The following is a 12405-nucleotide window of genomic DNA, read 5'->3' on the forward strand; positions in this document are numbered from 1 at the left end:
TTCTGTTTAAAAACCAAAACCTCCAAGGATGTATTTCCTTACATATTGGCTAGACTGCATTTCATGATGTCAGTTTCACGCAGTCCATTATTCATTCCAAACATGTAAGAGTAAGAATTACTTGGGATTTCAATGATCTTATGCTGTCCACTTTCTTTTTCACACAAAGCTTTGATGACACACAAAAACGACACTCATCTATGGTAGGCAGGACAAGGTTCTGATGTAAGAAAATCAGTAGTAATTACCAAAACAACTTGTCATTTGACAAAACTGTTTTAGCTAGCTGCATGACTCCTGTGACTCATTCTGTATGTCATTCCCAATGGTCCTGTAGGACCCAAGTCATGAATGTGTTGTAATAAACTTGAAAGGCACACTAGAGAACTTAGTAATACTCCTGACTCATCTCAAATTGGCTATATACTGTTTCATCTGCATCTATGGCAGGCATCCTCAGAGGATGTGAGGTCCTCACAACCTCTGAGGATGCCAGACATCAGGCCCGTAGCCAGGATTTCGTTTCGGGGGGGGGGGCTGATTTTTTTTCAGGGGCGGTTTCGGGGGGGCTGAGTTTCGGGGGGGGGGCTGAGTCTGAGTGAAAGAGGGTCTAGCCTAGCAAACCTTTTGTATCATTAGCCCAATACCCCCATGCATATGGGATATATTGAGTATGGTGATCAGATCATGATATGAATAAACATAACAGTTTAAATAATGCACCAATAAGGCCTTTTTGCGAACCACCATGAAAATTTCGGGGGGGGGGGGGCTGAAGCCCCCCGAGCCCCCCCCCCCCCCCCCCCGGCTACATGCCTGCCAGACATAGATGCAGACGAAATATCAGGAGAGAATGCTTCTGGAACATGGCCATACAGCCCAAAAAACTTACAGCAACCCAGTGATTCTGACCATGAATACTTTTGACAACGCACTTTAAAACAATTTTAAAAAATGTAAATCAGTTGTAAAGACCAAATGCCAGTAGAATAATCCAGTTGAACTTCCAGCTGCTCACTAGAGCAGCTGGAAGATGGGGTCAGGCTGATTTCCCATGAGACAGAGTTGTATAAGTGAAGTACTTCTATAGAAAAAGTCCTGCTTCATGGAGTGAACACATTAGCTGCCAGGGTTCTGGAAAATGCTATTTTACCTATGATTTGGCTATTGTGGGCGTTTTCAAAAGCTGCTGCCATGACATCTTGTTGGGGCTGTACTTAGTAACAAAATGGAGACATAAATAGATATTATTATTATTATTATTATTATTATTATTATTATTATTATGCCTTGTAAAAGACTCTACACCTAATGACTGAATTATCACTAGCCATGCCTTATGCTTTGCTTTAAGTTTGCAGGTGGTAAGCTGCTGATAGCTGGTAGCTTCACTCCAGCTTTTGGTTAGTTTTATAGCAGCTCTCCAAAGTGCTGGAACTATGTGAGACAGGATTCAGAATCTTGGAAGACTCCTGTAAAACTTGGCTTGAAACCTGGCATGGATTCACTGCCTCCATAACATGGGATTCACATAATGGCAAGCATAAATCCCCAAATTTAATGCATGATTATGAGGAAAGCTTGAGATTTGGTCCATGCAAGGCCAAGGCTGATAGTAACTTTGGAAAAGAGCTTAGAAATGTTTGTGTAGCATTACAGCTTCCAGTTTGTCCTGGTCATGGTGGCAGAAATGCTTAGTAATTTTTCTAAGTTCCATGCTGGGTAGAGCCATGTTTAAGAAGGTGTACTGATGGTTACCAATTTACACAGCTTTAAAGGGGAATTCATTAGACAAATTGAGAAGGATATAGATCTCGATGGTATAAAAAGGAGAGTGTGAAATTGTGTTCATGTATAATTTCTAGATTCCTGAGATAATCTTCTTGGCCTTTGTGGGAAACCAGTCTTGGATCTAATCCAGAAGGACTTTTGTTATGTATATGCTTTATATGGATGCAACCCTAACATGTGGCATCAAAACATTCTCAAACAAGCTAGTCATTCAGCAGAATGATGCAACAACTGTAATTGCATGAACCTGATCCATGCAAATAGAGTTATGAAGAAAGACGCTATGGTTCTTGTAACATCCTGATGTGCCCCTAACCCATGCTCTTCAAGGTGGCTCAGCCCTTATTCCTCAAAGAAAATCCGGGATCCAGACTTGGATTTAACACTTATACCCATGAGAAAACTTCTTCTCATCTGCTGTACCAGCAATACCACTTTACAATATGGGCTGGGATAATTCATTATGAAACCCTTTGAAGATTAAATGGGCTGTGTACTGTGCAAGCACATATTTATTCAAATAGTTTCCTCTCAATTATTTCTGGTTAAAACAATGCCCCACACGTAAGTTGACACAAGAAGCTTGTCTTGCATAAGGTTAGACTATAACATTCACCTTTCTAGTCCAGAAAGGGTGTGCAAATCATGGGGCACATGTGACCCCCAAAGCCCCCAAACTCATGGGATCCCATGCCCTTGCCTTCATCTGGAAAAATTTAGGAGGGCAACAGTTTTCCCCTATTAGAAGGAACCAATCATGTCCCCTTTGCTCTTAAAACTGTTGCATCAACATAATTCCTGGCAAATAATTATTCAAAACCCATAAAATCAAGTCAGGTTTTTATTTTCAAAAACAATTAAAATAATTCAATTACATTTTTTAAAAACCTATGTGGCTCACAGAGGGGTTTTAGGGTAGAACATAGCCCCTGAATTCTTTTAAATGCCTTTTGATGAGTGTATAGAAGAATTAATTTGCTGGTTGTCTTAGAAACACCAGCTCCTAAAATTCTCTCTTCTACATTACCATTTTCCCTAGTTTTTACCCTGGCAATTCAACCTTTGATATATCAGGGCACATAGACAATGAATTATTTGAAACATGTTAAAATAATGACACTATCTACCATTCAGAGATGGGAACAGAGTGTCTAATAGGCTGCAAACAGCCCTTGGAGACAATCTCATGTGGCTTTTCAACTTGCTAGACCAATCTGACCTTTCCAAAATGTACAGAATCTCACAAAAGCTCCACATAAGCCCACCACAAATTCTTAAAACAATTAAAATTACAGTCAGCATTTAACATTCACTAGGATCACTGCAAAACTGGAAAAACTGGAATTTAAGCACAGAATCACACTGGAGGACCTAGAAATTCCTAGAGAGGTGTTTTCTGTCAGAATCTCTAGGTCTTTCAACATGGCTCTATGGCCAATTTCCAGCGGAAATGGACTATAGAGTCACATTGGAAGACCTAAAGAATACATTTTAATCAAATCTGCAAATGTAAAGGGCTTTGCTGAGTGACCAGGAATGACATCGCATCACCTCTGATCACCCAAAATGGCAGACATAATGTAATGCTGAAAAGGTCCCTTTTATCATACAAATTTTGCTCTAATTGCCACATTTTGATGTAAGAAGGGCACAGAACCATAAATACTTTAAAATAATGCAAGGAGGGGTAACCCTGTTGCTTATTACATTTAGGTGCATGTATGGATGCATGTATGTATGAAATTTATATCATGCTTTTCTCCCAGGATAGGATCCAATGCTTAGGGGTCTTACTGGGCATTTTTTTTAAAAAAATCCAGTATATGTGTATTTTAAAAAAAAATCAGAAAGGAAATAAAAGGGAATGGATTGATCCACCCAGCAGTTCCAATGGCCAGGAATTCTGGGAGCTGAAGACCAAAATGCCTGGAAGGGCACAGGTTGTGCAAGCCTGGTCCAGCCCCTAAAACTGGTTGAAGCTTGTAAGAAGATTCTTTTTATTAATGCTTATCTTATACTATTAAATTGAAATGTTGATATTTGAAGAAGCATTTCTTCCTATATCTGATGGCTTCTCCATAGCCATTGATTTTGCATCCATGGATTCAACCATCCACAGCTTGAAAATATTTCCACCAAAGAATTCCCAAAAGGCAAATCTTGATTTTACCATTTTATATAAGGGTCGGCATTTTACTAAGCCTTAATATATAGTGTGCCATGAGTGTCCATTTATTTTGGTATCCACAGAAGGGATACCATAGTAAACTATATGCCTGCCCAAGAATTGAGGTCTTCTGGGTAGGAGATGTCTCTGTGCCCACTGGTGAGATTGAAATACTCTGACAGTATGCGGGAGAGGGCCTTTTAAGCTTTAGCGCTCCAGTTATCAAACAACTTCCTATTAGGGGCCTGCCTGGTGTCATTGCTGTTGGTTACACTGCGGCACCAAATAAAAACATGGTTGTGTACCAAAACCTTTGTTGCTCAAGACATTAAACTAATCTATTTTAACCTTTTTATCTTGTGACTTCTTAACATGTTTAATATTGTTAGTTTATTTTTCCGTGTATTTAAATTATTTTTATCATTTTATATTGTTATAATCTATTTATATTGGTTTCATATATACAACACACTGACATTTTGTGATGTAGAACTGGATTCAAAAATTTTAATATAACAACATCACCATCATCACAGGAATCCTGTGTGAAAAGGGCCTGCAATTACGTTAGCCAATCCACTTTCAATTTTCCAAAGAAGACTCTCCAACAAATCCGTTTACTTCCAATAAACACAATAAAAAGGCACACAGAGGCATAGTTGGGGTCAGATCCTACTAATCCAACAATAATGAAAATGTAAGTGGATATGGAAAGCTTGAAGTAGTAGCACAGGAAGGAATGGACTATGTGCAAATCCATGTGGATAGAAAAAGCCAAAAGTGTTTGAGGCAGAGCTTAACCTTCCAAGATCTTTAGCTGCAGGACAGAATACATTTGGATGTGCCACTAAATAAAAGAGTCTCCCAAGGTCTTTCTATCTCAGCCTCTTCCCCACTTTTCTCTTGCTCCTTGGATGTATTTACTGACCCAAAAGTAATAAGCCCTTTCAGAACTAATTTATGGCAAACACTGGCGTGCAATCAGCAGCTGTTAGGCAACCAATGTACATTGCATAGTATAATTAAATGTTTCAGAAAAATATGCTCCACCAACACCAACAGTTCAATTGGGGGCATTAAACACAATACGAAGGTTTGAATTGTCCTGAATTCATACTGGTCTGTTCTGGCATTTTGACAAGTGGGGGGAAGCGACACAATGTACGCAATCACACATTCTGTTTGATAACCCCAGCGAATCTGTAACAAATCACTCTTCTGCCCACATTAAATCCCAACTTTAGCACTTGACAAACTGTTTAGCTTTTAAGGTTTCATATGAACTGAATCAACGAGGTCAGAAAATGTAGTTTTATGTAATGTAATCAACCATATATGAATTTTACGCAGAATAAATCTGCAACAATATTTTCTGCAAAGAAAACATCATTTTGTGCAAATGAATTCACGTTTCTACATTAAAATACTATTTTGCATGCAGAAAATTCTATTTTCTAAATTAACAATTCTGTTTCCTACACACACAAAAAGTGCAAATTTTGCACACATTGATTAAAATCTACTAATATATATATTGCACTTGTTTTAGTTGCAATGACCTATTACATGATACAAATAAGAATTCACAAAAATGGCCAGGGGATGCATGTGGCTGGTGGGATGAAAATTTTAACCTATGTGTGTGTCTTTTAGGTAAAGGTAAATGTTCCCCTTGACATTAAGTCTAATCATGTCAGACTCTGGGAGGGGGGGAGGGGTTGGTGGTGCTCGCCTTCATTTCTAAGCCGAAGAGAGGGGGTTGTCTGTAGATGCCTCCAAGGTCATGTGGCCAGCATGACTGCACGGAGCACCATTATCAAAGCAGTACCTATTGATCAAATCACATTTGCATGTTTTCAAACTGCTAGGTTGGCGGAAGCTGGGGCTAACAGCGGATGCTCATCCCACTTTCCAGATTTGAACCGCCCACCTTTTGATCAGCAAGTTCAGCACCTCAGCAGTGTAACCCGCTGTGTGTCCTTTAATAACAACAAAAAATAGTCAGATAACTATGCTGATCCAATTAAAGGATTTCCATTTGACGTATTGCAGAAAAAGAGCTCTATATTTTAATGACTAGGGGTGGGGGTGGGGGTGGGGGAATAAATATGCTACAAGGGACCCCTCACCCCTTAGTGGATGGGGGCATATTGGAAGTAGCCTTCCATGGTTCCATGGATTGCCAATTACCACCAACAGTTTCCCATCCCAACATATAGTTTTCATCTCCCAAAGTATTTAATAGTCAATTCAGCACTATGTTTGTTCTTCCTCCTGTTCCAGTAGAATATATCTGTTTGTAATCAAGAACCTAGTACTCTAGAACCCAGAGCTTGGAAACATTGTTTGAACTACAATTGCCACAATTCTCCAATCAGGCAGTATGCATATAGACTTGATCTATGACTTCTTACAGATGGTGTTAGGACCCATCCCTTCAACTTTGTAACCTAAGGCAATGAGCAAAACATGCATACAGAAGACTAAAGGATACTTATGTTTGCATGTATCACTAACAGAATACAGGACAATGTGTTTGCCATTCAAATAAAAAGTATCAAATTCCACAAATCAGGAGAAAAGAGAGAGAGAGAACTGATTCCTCCTCTGTGCCCTGAGTACTAGAGAAGAGGAGCTGTTTCTTAGAGCTTTGTGCAGCGGGCCAAGCGTGAAGGACTTACCTAGCAGCATAGCTACTAAGTCCATCAATTCTATGTGCAGTTGAGTCACAATTAAACATGGTGTATGCCTATGTTTGCATATGGTTTTAGTATTAAGTAAGAACTGGCTTTATTACTTAAAACTATTGAATCTGCTTGGTGAAGTATGGTCCAAAATATGTTTGCAGAATGAGTTAAGTGCTTTATTCATTTTCTTTGCCATATCCATTTTGACCTTAGATCTGGAAGCTCAGAAGGGAGAAAAAAAGATTATTGGGACCAAATCCTTTGTAAATAACCCAATAATTAATCACCTATTCAGAGCAGAAATGCCAGCCTTACACCCTGTGTGTGTTTGTTTGGCTTAGCTTGTATCCATTGATCCCACTTACACTTCCTGTGCTACCGATTAACAATTAACCCCGGGAAGCTACACATACAACATCGACAAATCCGCCACTTGACCTTCTTGTTTGATTAGTTAAACCTCGAACAGCCATGCTGATAGGGTTTTCCCCTTGGAAGCCTGTTCACAGGGTCATTTTTTGTGCCTGAGTTCCATTTTAAACCCACCATGTGCCCCACTGACCTAAAACAATAGCACCATATTGATAGGAATCAAGGGCATAGACTTCTCAAACAATTTCAGCGCTCACAACAAATGGCCATTGTGTGGAGGATGACTACTGAAATGGTCTTTCACTTGGTGCTTTTTCTATCAGATCGCAAACATATACTAGAGAGTCTACAATTCTTAATATTTTGTGCTGTTTTTGCCCATCTTCTCTACTTCAAAATTATGACCACATTCTGGAGAGGTCCAGGTGGATTAAAAACCAACTTCCAGGAAATCCCAACCAAGACTGTAGAAGCCTGTTTTTTGCCAAAGTTTGGGCACACCCTTTGTTTCCAGATCCATATCTCAAAGTACTTCAGATTTGATTACAACTGAAATGGGATCAGATTCCAATGTTCAACAGGTCAAGATGTCTCTTCCAATATTTATGCCAGCCATCAATATCATCAGGCCTACTTTAAATTACTTAATAGTAGGATACTGTATTGAGATGTCATGACCTAACCAGTCTGACTGCACTCTCTAGTACTTGGAGATGTTTCTTACTTCTTATGCCAACAATGCAGCTCCAACAGGAATTGCAAACAAACGTTTTCCTTTTTATGCATGAGCAGCCACATGACATGTGGGAACCATGCGCCAGTATCATTCTCATGACTGCTGCTTACCAAGCCAAAACCCAAATCATTCCACTTAGGAATGGGTACTTGATAAATGATGGACATGAAGAATTGGATGCCCATTATAGACCATAGACACTGCAAATCTAATCCAAAAAAGACAAATGATGTTAATGCTTCCACTGTACATGGTGATCTAGGCTGAGGCCCATGAGTATTTATGCCAAATAAAATTTGCTAGTCTTAAATTACTATCGTATATTTTAGTAACAAGACTAGCAACTTCCAAGGTATATAACAGGGGTGTTGGTAGGAACATAAGATATCTCTTTTCAGTGGTCTTCACAGACTTACACGTTTTGGAATTTGCTCTCTCAGGAGATTTGTTTCATTGTCTCTTTGATGGCAGTCCACTGGTGAACAACAAAACTTCTTTCTCAGCAGACCTTCAGTTTTGCTATTATTTAGATTTAAGTGGATCCATATATAAGGTTAGTGCTCTCTTTGTTTTCAGGGATGTTTATTTCTTGACTATGTTAATTTTCTTATCTCTCTCTGACCAATTACTGACTGATTTGATTGAAAAGGGACCCAAAGGTTTTCAGAGCTGGCACAGATCATTGTACCTTTTTTGATTGTCCTAATAAGAATATTAGTCCCATATGGACATGGGAATTTGTCTTTAGGAAATTTGTCCACACTGCTTTTCTTATAGATTTTGGGTAGATTTCAAATATGCTTTTGCTGGGATTTTGGAGGATTTTCTTTTTTAGCTGCCTTGAACAAGATTTGCAGGAAACAAAGGGTATGGTAATTCTCAAAAACTAAACAAATAATAAACTGTGGGCCTCTCTCATCCCATTACCCCCGGAGAGAAAGATGTCATGGATGGGGTGGGGTTTATTTGAAGATGAATTTGATTTTTCAATGGACAAAGTAATAGAGCAAGAAGAAAGAGACAGGAAGAGAGGAAAAGCACACCAACCGGATTGTGCTAAATCCCTCTAACTCATTTCCTTCCCTCCTCCCCCCCCCCCAAAAAAAAGGCCATGTGGGATTTGTAAAGAGCTTTAATCTCCCTCTTGAGTAAAGATCTTGAATTCCTGAGACCAAAAGATAAGTGGAGAGAAAGTAGATTCCAGAAGACAACACAAGCAATTTCTTACCTGCATGCCCAAATCCATGTGCATACACACAAAGCCATATATACACTGCATATATCACCATCACACTTGACTAAAGAACTCAGTGGAAGTAGTTCCATTCCCCCCCCCCCCCCGCCCCTCCAGCCACTTTCTACAAGCATGGGAAAGGGAGCTAGACTGTGTCTGCTTAGCTACACATCCAGAGTTGGTATCTTTTTCTATGGGTGCAGTCGGCTACCCTTCTGTTTGTATACCTGTATATTCATGAAGGACTCTTGTATTGTCCCCCGGCTCTGGAATTCACTCCCCAAGGAGATTAGACTGGCACCCACCTTGTCCACCTTCCTGAAAAAACTAAACAGGTGGATGTTCCACTGTGTCTTCGACTAGAAAGTTTCCCAAATAATTCTGGCTCCAAATTTGATCCATAATCAGGTCTTACACATTACCATTGTCCCCTTTAGAGACATAGCGCTCTCCTTATATTACCATTCTAGGTAAAAAAATCATGTTCATTTTCCTTTAGCACTTTATCCATCAATCCTATCCTTTGGCAAGTGATTTGCACCAGTTGCTGGCCCAAACTCAGTACAATGCACTATTCAGACTATTTAAGGTTATATTGTTTGAAATGTATTGATTAATTTTGTTGTTATATTTTAACCGTGTTGAAATTTGGGCTTGGCCGTCCTGAGTCCCTTCGGGGAGATGGAGGCGGGGTACCAAAATAATAATAATGTTGTTGTTGTTAACTGGAAATCCACAGTCTAAACAAATTTATTATTTATTTATTTATTTACTACTCTTGTATACCGCTGTATCTCAAGCCCGAGGGCGACTCACAGCGGTTTCCAAACAGCAAGACAATAAAAACAGCAATAATTAATATACAATGACAGTTAAATTACACATTTCCATTAATAGCTAATAAGCAATCAACAATAGACAGTTATCACAAATCCCATCCCTGATCGCCTCATCATCCAAGCGTGATCCAAATTCGTCGTCCATTGTTCCGTTCCTATGTTTCAAATTACCAAGTTGCACTGAATTACTCAAACTCCTGCACAAACATCCAGGTCTTCAACTTTCTACGGAATGTCATGAGAGATGGTGCCAGCCTAACGTCTACAGGAAGGGCGTTCCAGAGCCGAGGAGCCACCACCGAGAAGGCCCTATCTCTCGTCCCCGCCAACCGTGCTTGAGAGGCTGGCGGGATCGAGAGCAGGGCCTCCCCGGAAGATCTCAAAGTCCTGGTGGGTTCATAGGCCGAGATGCGGTCAGATAGGTATCTTGAGCCGGAACCGTTTAGGGCTTTGTAGGCCAATACCAACACCTTGAATTGGGCCCGGTAGCAAATCGGCAGCTAGTGGAGCTGGTGCAACAGGGGGGTTGTGTGCTCCCTGCGCTCCGCTCCTGTTAGAATCATGGCTGCCGCGCGTTGGACTAATTGCAGCTTCCGGTCCGTCTTCAGGGGCAGCCCCACGTAGAGAGCGTTGCAGTAGTCTAGGTGGGATGTGACAAGAGCGTGGACTACCGTGGCCAAGTCAAAAGCTCATTAACCTAAGATGGTCTTAGAGCAGTGGTTCTCAACCTGTGAGTTCCCAAATATTTTGGTCTTCAACTCCCAGAAATCCTAACAGCTGGTAAATTGGTTGGGATTTCTGGAAGTTGTAGGCCAAAACACCTGGGGACCCACAGGTTGAGAACCACTGCCTTAGAGCCAACTGCCAAATTCTCGTGGTTCTGTTGCTACCTCTCTGTACTGTTGGTTCTTGCTCCATAAGCTGGATGAAGATTCCTCTGTTTGTCTTCTGGGAATTCTTCATATTGGGTTCATTATAACTGGGCAAATGAAGGAACAGTAGCAAAATGAAGTAGGGCCACTCCAACAAGCACCCCAAAACTGGTCAGAACCGCAAGCATCCCTTACCAGAGCTTTGGAATTCTACCTTTTTGGATACAACTTCTTCCAGTCTCCTAAAGAGTTCTGAAGTTTGCAGTACAAACGAGTAATGTGTTCAACTCTGTTTCTGCCCATCCAAAACTCTAAATCTGACTCTCCCATGACAAGTAACACTATAAAGCATTGTCCTTGTCACTTGACCTAAGTTACAAGGATAGTCACATACATGAACACAAATTACAATGGACAAGAATTTATCTTCATAAGGTTCTATAAGTTAGCTTTCATATATCTCGGTACTCTTGCCTAAAGAGATTTATATGTTTATACTACAAAGCTGAAACAGTAGCTTTTTCAAATTTAAAAAAGTTCCATAAATAGGGATTCTGGATGCAGAGTCCAGCAAAAAGCTCCACAGTATGCAACCAATGAGAAACAGTTTGTTTAATACTATTAAAACTGTATTTGCATGACGCTGTCGAAATGTATGGTCATTAGCTCCCTTGCTCAACTGGATTAATTTGGGATGTACTGAACAGAAAGAAAATGATTTTTGTTGCTTTAAAAAAATAATTAAGACAAGTACAAATTTGGACTAGGGGAAAAACCCACAATTTTCTAGCCTCCAGTAAAATCAGAGAACTGATTCACTTCAACAGTTCATGTTCCCACTTTGCATACATGAGGTACCTAAAGGATTGTTATTGCCATTCTAAGATTGTCAGGGTATGCAGAAGATGTTCTTGCTGCAACTCTGCTTATAGTTTCACAGTACAGAATTATGTGGTTCCACAAACGTTATCAGCCATCCCTCATATAGGGGAAGATCTGGTACAGAACTACGTGTTGCTCACTCACATGATTTCACTGAATGGTTACCAATTTGATTCCAGTCTGCATTCATGGAATGGGGATGACGTTCAAGGACTTGAAACTTCTATGATAGGAGCACCTAACCTTCTATAAGATCCAATAGAGCAATGAAACTCACAGAACAACTATGCGCTAGCCTCCCTCTCTCATCAGGTACATCTACATTTAGAATTAATGCAGTCTGGCACCACTTTGACTGGAGCCCCCAGTGGTGCAATGGGTTAAACCCTTGTTCCAGCAGGACTGCTGACCGAAAGGTTGGTGGTTCAAATCCAGGGAGCAGGGTGAGCTCCTGTCTGTCAGTTCCAGCTTCCCATGCAAGGACATGAGAAAAGCTTCCCACAGGATGGTAAAATATCTGGGCAAGGTCCTTGCAGATGGCCAATTCTCTCACACCAGAAGCGACTTGCTGTTTCTGAAGTAACTGCTGACATGGAAAAAAAAAACACTTTGACTGCCATCTCTTGATGCTAACTAAAAAAAATAATGTACTAGAATCTCTGATCCTTCATATTTGAGGAATATGAATAAGTAATCATTTGAATACAGACAGTGAATTAAGAATAGGAACTGTAAAGGTATAACTCCAAAGATTACTGCAATGCACCAAGTAAGATTTATATCACTTCTCCAGGTATCATTCCTATCTTAAAGAAGCATTATTCC

At 40.1% G+C, this 12405-nt stretch overlaps 1 protein-coding gene across 2 annotated transcripts in view; it reads right to left on the reverse strand.

The window, feature by feature from the left end:
- Positions 1-12405, reverse strand: part of BMP7 (bone morphogenetic protein 7) — a 94560-nt gene that overhangs the window by 33152 nt on the left and 49003 nt on the right. The window lies entirely within an intron of this gene.

This window comes from Anolis sagrei, chromosome 4 (assembly GCF_037176765.1).
Source record: "Anolis sagrei isolate rAnoSag1 chromosome 4, rAnoSag1.mat, whole genome shotgun sequence".
In the NCBI taxonomy this organism is placed as follows: Eukaryota; Metazoa; Chordata; class Lepidosauria; order Squamata; family Dactyloidae; genus Anolis; species Anolis sagrei.